The sequence below is a fragment of the Salminus brasiliensis genome, chromosome 5, assembly GCF_030463535.1.
Source record: "Salminus brasiliensis chromosome 5, fSalBra1.hap2, whole genome shotgun sequence".
Lineage (NCBI taxonomy): Eukaryota > Metazoa > Chordata > Actinopteri > Characiformes > Bryconidae > Salminus > Salminus brasiliensis.
The window spans coordinates 22,238,801-22,250,830 of record NC_132882.1 but is presented as its reverse complement, the minus strand read 5'-3'; positions in this window follow the sequence as shown (position 1 = coordinate 22,250,830).

Below are 12,030 nucleotides of genomic sequence, written 5' to 3'. Positions count from 1 at the left end.
CAATCTCTGTCACATGGAACAAATAAAGATTTGTGGCCTAAACAGCTCAGTCCCTGGTACGTCAATAGTTGTTTTCCCATGCCATTATTCGTTCATAGATGTTTGTCCAAGGATGTGCATGACATTTATTTAAGTTTCACAGGTGGAAATGATTAAGGATTGACTTAGTGAATGTTAACGCAGCCAAGAGTGAGAAACATCTGATATGAAGGAGTATCAACACATACAATAACATACTTTCATTGCTCTCCTAAGAGCTATGTAGAGCTATATAGCCCATTAATCCAGCTATGTGTGCCCGAGTTATTTCACAGCAAGTAAACATGGACAAAAGCTCAGGTTTTACGACCATCCGCGTGTTAAGTAACTGTAAATAGTTTGAAGCTGTTGGTCTTTGCTGGTACGAGGCTAAATGTTGAATGTGTGAACTATGTCATGAACTCAGTCCATGTACAAGTCTGAATCTGCCCACAAGCTAGCACATAATGAAGTGATCTTGCAGATATGAAAGAATGTATGTAATATAGATAGCCATATTTTATGAGAATGCGGTTAAATTCATGTTTGCTTAAATATCACCACCATTTCTAACAATCAAACACACTATGGCCTTGTCATCTCTTAGGAGAATGGCTCTTTGGGCCACTCTCCCTCTGTTTTTCATGTATTCCAATCTTGCTCTTGCTAATGAATCCTTCCTTCTATTTTTCTTTTCTCATCCACACCCACATATAGAAAAATAAGATGTATCCACTGGGGTCCTTTCCCCATCAGACCAAAAATGTCAATCACCACAAGTTTGACTGTTGCACCTGGAGAGCAGGACCATTTGTGCCTCTCCAAATAACCTGAATACCAAAGTTTAGCTGCACCTAATTGCTTCCAGTCGAAATTAAAACAACAAGGCATTTTCCTTCCATGTAAAAGGAATCGTCTCTCCTCTCCTAAACAGGTTTGTGCAAATGTTCTCCACCTGATTGGAGGAGCACTTTTAGAGCAAATGAAAGCATTCTTGAAATGCAGACGGTGTGTAACGTCCCCTGTATTGTGGCCGAGCGTGTGGTGCCGTGTTGCACCCTGGCTGGATGAGGTTTCCTCGCTAGCCTCAGCAGCCTGATTGACTGTGATGGGCTTTTTTTTCTCCACTTGCCGCACGTGTTGTTCCTGTCCCACACCCGCGCTGCGTCGTCAGGCTTTTCAACACCTCAGCCTTTTTCTGGCTCTGACTCAGGGCTTCTCCTCCAGGGTGCATTAGACAATCTGATGAAAAAAAAGAGAGGCTGATTGGCCGGTTTTGCTGCGAGACCATGTTGAGCACTTTATTGTCACATAACACGGTTCTTGTTGTTGAATTTGGAAAAAGTCATGACTTGAATTAAGTCCTGGTAATAATTTGTGTATTATGCAACCTAAAATGTATGCTTTAGCTTGCAAGTGAGCTGTGCTACTGTTCCAAATGAAGCAACTGTTTTACTCATACACAGGATCGTAATACAGCAGCAACACTGAACTGTCGCTGATTACAGCCACAGGTCCAAAGAGACCTTGTTAGTCCAGCATATTGCGTTACACTGACATTTTACAATTGTGTTCTGCTGTTATGCTTTTTAGTGCAGAGTGAACTGAGGATGGCCACCAAATCTTTTTCTTTCCTGAGGCCAAATACTAGTCTAGGCCTGGCCTACAGGGGGCACTGTTTGCTCTCAACAGTTCACTTACAGGTGAGCCTCTGGGTCACTGCAATGGCCACATACTTTCCACAGTACACTGCAGCGTTCCACACTCACTCCTGCTCAATTACCCTTCCCCTCTCCTGCCCTAACACTGCCATAATAGCCACTACATAGGAGGGCACGAAAGTATTTATAAATGCTGAACTTCAACCAGGCCAAGAGGCATTTGAAGGACACTAATGTAAGGGGCTGAGCCCTAATATAAACAACATTTATCACATGAAAGTTCAGGCGGGCCCATTAGGCTGCCTTGAAGAAAGGGCACTCCTGCCTGGACGCTCTAATGGCCCAGCTGCTTCATCTGGCTGCTCTCTGCGCCTCAACCCATCCACGCTTCACAACCCAATTTGGACTTCTCAGTCACCTTATCATATAAATCTCCATCTACATTCTCGCGCGCTTTCTCTCCCATTGTTTTTCCATTTTTTTTTTTGCTCTTTTATACAAATAAATGGTCCTATAGAAATGATCCAGAATGACTTGGAATAAAAGTACAATTTAATAAAATCATAACATTTACATTGACTTTTATAGAAAGTTAAGAACCCTTGTCCTTCAATTTTGGAGAGTATTTGCCATTTGCCATATTTGCCTGCCATTTGCCTTATTGGAGATGATGAGGTTTGGTGTGGTAGCGACAATATTCCCTTTTAAAACATTAAACTGTATTCTGCAGTAGTATTTAAATGAAACTAAATTTTTGTTTAATTCTATGCTTTGTCCATCATCGATATTTCTTTCTTTGACCTGACACACAGTCTACAACAGATTTCACATCAGCTGTTAAAATACAGCAAATTCCACATAGCAAGATTTGTTTCTGTATTTTTCAGCACATCATTTACAACATCCAGGAGCACACAACCGACTACACACTCAGCTTGGACAACATGATTTATCGTGGAAACTCTCAGGGCAGTGAAAGTCTTGCTTGGTGTTAAGTGTATGTAGATGTGATTCATTTCTGTTTGACATCTTTTTTCAACTTTTGATTTGTTTTTATTTTTTGAACAATGTAAATGCAGTAAATGCAGAAAATAACCCAGAGGTGTAAAGGAGAGGTAAAGGTAAAGAGTGTTGGCTTTTACTTGCAATGTTGTTGGTGTTTTCCAGCTCACCTTTTTATCATCCATCTTCACATCATCTGCAAACCAGCTTTCCTGGAGACAAGTGAATCGGGCACATTAGAAGTCAAAACACAAAAACACACACACACACACATAGCAGTGTTACTAAGACGACCGAGCAGCCAGTGTTAATCATACGTAACATGAGCTAATGAGGCTTTTGCCTGATTTTTAATTGGCTTTTTTTTCTCTCAGTGCAGCAAATCTTTTCCACATCATCAGAGACAGAGAGAGAGAGAGAGAGAGAGAGAGAGAGTTTTCTGTCTAGTGGAAGCAGGATCACATTTCCCAAGGGATGTATACATGCAGTGGACAGGAAGAAAAAAGCATAAAGAGACGATGAAAGACAAAGTGCTCAGACTTTGCCATAATGTTAAGAATGCTGCTTTTTGTGACCATTAAAGAGTCCGAAGATTAAGATTATCTGTGTTAAATGCAATGATTTCCTTTTTGTAAAGTAGCTTGACAATAGCAGCTGTTCTAGTGACCTTGTGTGAAAAGTTAATGACAAATAGACAAATGCTCCAAAATTCATTGGAAACAAATATCGTTACATTAAACCTCCAACCTTGTATTTACAGGAGCTGAAAGGTTTGTGTGTGACAGCGATGCTACAGTCTTTCACTTTTATTCAGTCTGACTCTTATCTCTCACCTATTTGTTTCCTTCTTACCTGCACATGTCTTGCTTGCTGCTCTACCTGCTTCTCGGCTTGCGCTGGCTCAGTACCCTAAAGGGGAGGAAGCTGCTTGTGTGCATTTGCGAGTGAGTGACACACTCTTACATGGGATTTGCAGAGGCCGCTGAGCCGTTTGGGTTAAAGCCTGCGGTACCACCCAGTGACCCCTTTGCTGGCCAGCCACATCGAAGATTAAAGGTGAACATGAGGGCAAATCAGTTATCCAGTCAGAAACACTGACCATCAGCTCTCCACTGTTTCTGTTCTCTCCCGAGAACACTGATTTACACCTAAACCACACACACACACACACACACACACACACACACACACAGTCCACCTCCTTCTTCAACTGCACAGGGTCATGGCCCCACCACAAGCAAAGGAATGAGAGAGGATGCATGACATCAAAAGCCATTATTGATCATTCTAAATTCGGATTGTGCACGCAAGCTTACTCTTTTACTCTCTCTCTCTCTCTCTCTCTCTCGCTCTCTCTCTCTATCTCTCTCACACACATGCACAAGCACACTAATAACAAACTTCTGTCCAGCTTTATGACAAAAATATGTTATAGCTTGCTTCTGCAAATGGACATTTTTAACTTAATTATAGTAAATGTACATAGTACACGTCTTTAATGTGAACTGGAGAGATTCTTTTAAGCTCACTTGAAAAACATACATGTAGGAATCTCCCCAAATAAAAAGTATACCTACAGCATATCTTTGCCCCAAGACTACTACAGGGCCATGCTAACACCAATAAGGCACTCTAATCTAATCACAGTGTGGACTGGTTTCAGATGCATTCAGTGTTTGGCCCACTTCCAAAAGAGAAACAGAAGAATGACAGCACTTAATTTTAGATAAATTATTAAATATGCTCAGCTTGGCCTTCTGTGCCTTTGAAGTTAGTGAAGAGACGACTGGGCACGCTGAACATTTCTAGCATTTTCAATTTTGAGTTGCAGGGCGCCCCTATTCACTGTCCATATAAAATATGGTCTTTTAAACTGGGCAATAAAACAACTTTTACGGCAGCATTATCCCAACCCCCACTGCGAGAATGCTGCATTTGCTTTCCAAATGAAGCTTGCTGGAGATTTGGCCTAGGACTGCTGACTCAGAATAATATACCAGGTTAAGCCCACTGCTGGGTTCTGAGTCAGTTTGGGCTGGACTGATGTAAAGCTCTACTACCCCCTCACTTGTTCATTCTTCTGGTAAAACTGGAATATTTGCTTTTCTGTCTCTATGAACTGTGAAATGATAAATATTTTTAGAACCATAAGCCTGAGCTCTAGGTTCTCATCACCTCCTGCAATGTGACTGACTTCATCACTGGTTTGAATAATTCCTCCTCTTTTTGCAAAATTTCATTTTGAACACAACACTCTTAAAATAAAGGTGCTTATAAAGGTTAAATACATTTTAAAGCTTTGAGGAACCTTCACTTGATGAAAAACATCTTTATCTTTATAGGCTCTTCACACTTACACATCTCTTTTACAAAGATAGAACCAAAAATGGTTCTTCTATGGCATCACTTAAATAATATTTTATTTAATTTTTAAGAGTGAAGGTATTTTTGTGTGTGTTGATGTTCTCTAGAGTGGAAAGACTGGACTGTGAATATGTTTTAGAGAGCTTTGTGTCTGTGAGGCGCAGATACAGCTTCTACAGAACCAGTTTTAAACATCAACATGCCAAATAATAACTTTATGCTTTGACAATTTTAAGATACACATCACTGCCTCAACTGCAATCTGATGGTTTTGCTTACATGTGTCCATTAGAGACTACTAGTTTCTTGCTGGACACATTTAGATCTCATAAGTAAACCATCAAATGCGTCTTGAATCAGTCACAGGTCACCTGTAAAACTATTAGGATCCTTTACACTGTGGCATCCACCCCCAAAACATAAAATACATTGGCTGACCATTAGACACCATTACAAACCAATCAGTAACCAACAAAAACATAAACAATGGTTTTGATTACTTTTGTAGATTTTCAAAAGGTTTGTGGCAGCACGGCAACGCATCAAAACTGTCATCAGTTGGTGCAACGTGCAATCTAACCTTGCCCCATGTCATTAGTCTGCGTTTCTTGATATGTTCTTGCGTATTGATATGGACACCTTTCAACCACTTAAACTGTTTGTATAGCGCTTTTTGCAACCATTTTCATAAAGCAGGAATCAATAATAGGAAAGGAGATCAACAAAACACAAAAACCTAAACCCCCCACAGAGGGGAGTCATTGTCATTCAGTCATTGTCATTCTGTGTGCTGGTTTTGTATTCTTTAGCTTAACCTCAAAGTGCTCACACCCAGTAGGGGGAGCTCAAAGCACGATTTGTATTTACTGTAGTGGTGTATATTTACATTACATTAACATTTATGGCATTTAGCTGACACTCTTATACAGAGTGACTTACAAGGTTACTCGTATTACAGAGGTGGGCCGACGTAATATTAGGAGTCTTGCCCAAGGACTCCTTATCGGTCACCTTATTGGTGTAGCGCAGCATAGTCACCCAGACTTGGAATAAAACCCCAGTCGCCCACATGGTGTAATAGGTCACTGGCAGGCAGTGGTATTATCTGTTGTGCCACACAAACCACAATCAAGTGAATTACACTCCCCATGTAGGGGGAGCTCAAGAGCAAATCCCATTTCTCACCTAACTGCAGAGTGCCTAAAGGAGGTTCAGGGAGCATCAGCAAAGCCCAGTCATAGGCCGGTCATTTCAAACTTGGGGGAGGGTTAAGCACTATAAGCCAACTTCAGTGCCGACCCCAGGTCACCTACTCCAGAGATGGACCCCAGGTTGCCTGCTCCAGGGGCTGTCCATAAGCCACCTGCTCCACTGCCAGCCGGCAGGTCGCTTGCTGCAGTACTGGCCCCCAGGTTACCTGCTCCAGGGAAGGCCCCCAGGTTGCCTGCTCCTGTGCCCCCAGGTCACCTGCTCCACTGGAGGCCTCCAGGTCACGTGCTCCAGGGAAGGCCCCCAGGCTGCCTTTACCAGTGGCCCCCAGGTCATCTGCTACAATACTGGCTCCCCTGTCACTTCTCAAACTGTTCCCACGCTGGTTTCTCAAACTGCTCCAGTGCAAGCTCTACATGCTGTTGCCCCACCAACCTCTCAGTTCGGTGCCTGGTCTGTAACCCCTTTTCTTTTTGTTAAGCCCCAGTCCCCCAGTTCCTGTCATGATCCCCAATACTGTCTATGTTTTTGTGTTAAATTCTGCTCACATCATGTTTCTTTTACCCTCGTGGTAGACACACATTCACTTCTTGTTCACATGTTCATATTTGTGAAATACAGAAGCACAACCTGTCCAATGTTTCATGTCTATGTAGGCCAACAGAAGATAGTGAGCCACACTGCAAGTACCCTGGCTGGATTGGGGGACAACCCTACAGTTAGCGCACAGTGACTATGATATTCTGACCTAATCAAGCATTAGGTCATTCTGATCAGATGACGAGAGACAAAGAGTAAGAAAGAGAGAGACATAGAGAGAGAAAAAGAGAGACAGAGAGAGAGCGAGACACTGACTAATCCTTTATCTCTCAGCACATTGACTTGTACAACATGACTCAGGCAGCCATAAACTCCAGGAAAGCAAAGGTGCTAAAACGGAGAGCAACAGAAGAACCATTCTTTGTTCCCATTAGGAACATTTCAGAGGATGGTTCTTTGGGAACCATTGATGTAAACAATATGTGTGTGTTACGAACCTTTTCAAAGTATAAAGCATGTCCACAAAATCTGAAAAAACATCTGTCAGTCCAATCATTGATCCTTCTGGACAGGGTGTAATGTAATATTTTAACCACGTTCTTCCTAGATCTGTACAAATTAGCACAAGCCACTTGGGATCCCAATTTTTAGGAAGAAGTAAACCATCTGCTTTTTTACAGACTCCAGGGATGTTAGTAAACACAAATTAACTGCTTACATCAAGCTCAACCTTCCTCCTTTCCTAATCCAGGCCTACTTGATGCAACCCCCTCCTGCTCCAGACCTCCCGAACTCCCTCCACTGTGGCTGTGTGTAGATGGGGCTCTCAGATAAGCTGAACTGGAATTCCTGTCTGGAGGTTCTTGTGAGTGACCTGGGTGGCAAAGGAGACTCAATGAAAATCACTCAGCACTAAACAAAATAAGGTGCCCTATGCTGCCTCTTTCTCCTCATTGCATTATATTTCATTTCCTTTCCTTTTCTTTTGTATTACGCTTTTGATAATTCCTTGAGGTTCAAATGAAGCAAACGAAACTGAACTTTTCACCCCAAATATCAAAGCAGCAGAAACGTGCTTGCTTATGTGTGGTATGACGAGCCAAAAAAGTCTTAATGCTCATTAATACCTGAACAAGCTTAGCTTTAAAATAACATGAAAAATGTGATTTAGACAAATCCGGCTTCTTAGAAGCGTTACTAAGGATTACACCCAGTTCACTTTCTCAGTCATGTTTACTCACAATACAGCACTGTATTGTTAAGAATAAGACCACCGCTGAATGCGCTCTGAAATATCGCACACACACACACACACACTTATTTGGCACAGAATTTTAATCCTTTCTAGACTTATGTCGCAAGCCCTGTTAATTTCAAAGTTTGAAAATAAAAAAAACTGTGATTAAAAAGTCTCTCTTTGCCAAATAAGGGTCAGAGAAAGAGAGAGAGAGAGAGAGAGAGAGAGAGAGAGAGAGAGAGAGAGAGAGCGAGAGAGAGAGAGGGAGAGAGAATTTGCTGTGGTCTTCACCACCACATGGCCATTGTGCCCCAGGAGAAGTTCATTAGGAAGTGAAACCTTGAGCGTTTGACGGCTTGCTTTGTTCAGGAGCGAGCAGCCCGACACAAATGCCATTGGAAGGTACTTCACTTTCTTTTGTAAACAAAATGCAAGAGGAAAAATGTCATACATTTAGTGAGGAAAAGAAACTGATACAACCTCTGGGTATTCCATATACAGTCCCCCTGCCAGATCTGCAGAGTTCATGCACTGCCATTTTCAAAACAGCATGAAAATGTATTTATTTTACTACGCACTGCATCGCTGAGCAATTATAAATCTTTAACATTAAAATAGCCAGGCATATCATTCATACTATTTTACACTGCAGGACAAGATGTGTTTTTCATTTAAACAGACTTAAATGTAGCTTATACAATCACACAGAGACCTCTATAGTACATACTCATAAAGTACACAGTGTGCTCATATTGCCTTTCTTTCATTTCTCAGTATAGTGTAAGTGAATCATGTGCATATTAAAAACATCAAAAAACTAGCTCCTCACTACAGGCTGAGTTACAGCAATTAGGATCAGTAATGTCACCTACAGCAAGATAAAGAAATAACTACAGTGTTGGAAAATGGAACTGATTACAAAGCATTTTCTTTGAGTTAACTCAGCTTAGTTTAGTCACAAGTTATCCTAACTCACATTTTTTATATTCTCAGTTCTGCACTTTAGTTTGGGTCAACAACACACATTAAGTTGAGCAACACACCTCAAAACATTAGTAAATGAACTGCAATAAAAATTCAGGAAATGCTGTGTAAATGTTTACTCTGTGTTCCTCCCCCTATTTATTATTTATTCCCATCTGTAGGTCCCAGAACCACAAAGAGCTAAGCCCTTGTGAGATTTCATCTCCTCACACTTGATGAGCAAGCACTTAGTTGTGCCATTCTGGAGCTGTGAAATTACACTGCAGACCCTCGCAGATCCTGCCTTACAAGAAGGCAGGGACGGAGTCAACCCCCTGGGCAACCAGGCGGGAACCAAACTGGTGGCAGCGGGGAGGATGGAGGAAAAAAACATAAAGCATCAGCATCTGAAAGCAGCAAAAAAGGCTGTTAGGTAGACAGAGAGATGGAAGTTGCTGATTGGTTGAGGTACACGTGATGTAGCATTAGAGAACTCTCGCCAAAGCTCGCCAGCATTTCTGAGTAAATTTACCTTTCCATTCTTTACTTTAGAAATGTACTTGTTTTCACAGCTTTCAAGAGTCCCATCAACACCATACATTATTCTGTTGATACCCTTATAGTTACTAATAGTTACTTAATGTTTACACAAGCTGCATTTTATTTCTGGGCTCTTAAGTAGAACTCTTATATTCCCTACAAAATTAGTGTGGGATGTGGGTGAGTGGAGCAACAGATTCCTTGATTTTATGTGTCTGTTTATGTGACTGGTGCTGACGCATGTTGATGACGAGCGATGAAGTGGTTGAACACAACATTCTCAGTTAGACAAATTATAACATCTGAAGTAACTGTCCCAAAACAATAAATACTGTAAATAAAAAAACATTAAAAATTAAATACAAACATTGATTAAGCTGAAGCATAATCACACTGATCTCACACTGATTAACAATATCTAATAAATGTATCATAAAACTTTTTTGCAAACTTCAGAATTGAATTATTCATTTAAACATTTTAATCATCATTTTAACTATGACCATACTAAAATGTGCCTAGCAAAAGTCCATATTCAATTGTGAGAATAAATTAATAAATAGTCTAAACTAAAATGTTCTAGGAACGTCCATAAAACTGATTGAAAGTTCTAAGAACTAAACATTCAGAACGTTCATGTAACCTTCTACTAACCAAAGATTGGTTGGGTTAGTGAACTAAATAATCTCTCTCAATATAGCGTAGTACTAATGAGAGGGCAGGGATCCATTTTAGCCACAGCCCCTATTTAGTCCACTTTGCAAAGAACTACTAGAATGGAATGTACCCACAATAGACAGCTGCCTTTTTCAAAACTGAACAAAGATTGTGAAAGTTTTGAGATTCTGAAATGGCATTGATGATACACTATCATAACAATGTACTCCATCGTAACATGCATGAGTAAAGCATTGCTGTACAAACAATGTACAGCACTCTCCCACTCTTACAGTACCTATCCCTTCTCCATTACAGAGTGACATGAGTCAGTGTTGGGCCCCATGGCACTAACTCTGCAAAGCCCTGCTGTATGTTGTGAAGCAGATGACAGTTTTAATGAAGTGGTACAGGCCGCAGCTGTGTCCGCCAGCCCATAATCAAGTGGCCTGTGGGCCATTCAGCCCCATTTTTCCCCTCTGGGTGCGTGTTTCAGGCCATGCTGACAGGACTGAGCTAGCTGACACCCCAGGCCTCTGCCCTGCCTCAAACACAGGGAGAGAAAGTGTGAACCCAGCACAGGGCGCCCCGCGACCACCAGTCAAATAAAAACCTCCATGATTATGGTCATGGTAACAAGCGTGCACACAATTAAGTCAGTCCACCCCACACAGGAGGACTGTAAAGAGGCACAACCTGAGAGCAAGAGAAAACTGTTTAATTATACTCTGTTATGTGCTGGATATGGATACGATCCCCATTATGAAAACCCATTACTATTGGACTTTAGAGCTCAAAAGTAGGAAGCAGTTGGCTTTCTGTGTTATATTTACTCTACATGAGAAAAAGTGAAGTTCTGGAAACCTCAAACCTGAGAGCTTTAAATAATTACAGGGCAGTACACTCTTCTGGTTCTTGGCCTGGACATGCAGTAATATGAAAAAAAAAATCAAGTTCATGAGGGCCAGTGGCCAGCATAGTTGATTCTCCTCTAGAAACACACCTATTAAGCCTGGCAATTTACAATTTTAACAGATGAGTTAAAACAGGTGTGTTTAAGCAAGAAAATTACAAAAACATTCCAGGGCCAGATCTGAACCCTGATGAAAAGCCTTTACATTATGTGGGGGCTCTTTACACTTTAAAAAGGTTCTACACATTCAAACTCTCATTTAGGGAATTAAAAGTTGTTGCTCTCTGGTTAAGTCATCTGTGATTGACCAAGCAAATCTCACTCCTGCCTGCAGTATTTAAGAAATGACCTTATCCTTGAGCTCCCCTGCCCTGCAAATAGTTCTCTGCTCTAACACACCCGCTTCAACTTCAGCTTGTTGAGCAACTAATTAGGTGCATCAGGTGCGTTAAAGCATGTGGAGTGCAGGAGCACTTTGGGACCAAAACTGGGAACCACTGTGGTAAATTTAGGTAACTGCATTACGTAACTGCTGTGTAATGCTTTTAGGGTTCACTTTTAAAAATTTAGGGTTCAAAACTAGGTGTGGCACAATAACACTTTTTGTTATGTCTGACATAGATCATGATACTGTAACCTTGAATATCTGCTGAGATTTTTAACCCTTAGACCCCTGGCCAATTTGTGTTTTTTTGACAGTTCGTCATAACTTTGTACTCAAATATCTCTTACTTTGAGATGCAAATAGATGTATTGACCATGTTTTGATAAACAATTTATACACTAATGGATTTTGGTGTTTGTTAAGACTATGAAAACTGCTTATCTAGTTGGAAATTGGAAAATTAATAAACTACAATACATTGCTGTTTTATGAGTACATATGTTCTCTGCTACCCCTAATTTATATGGGGTATGCACAGAAT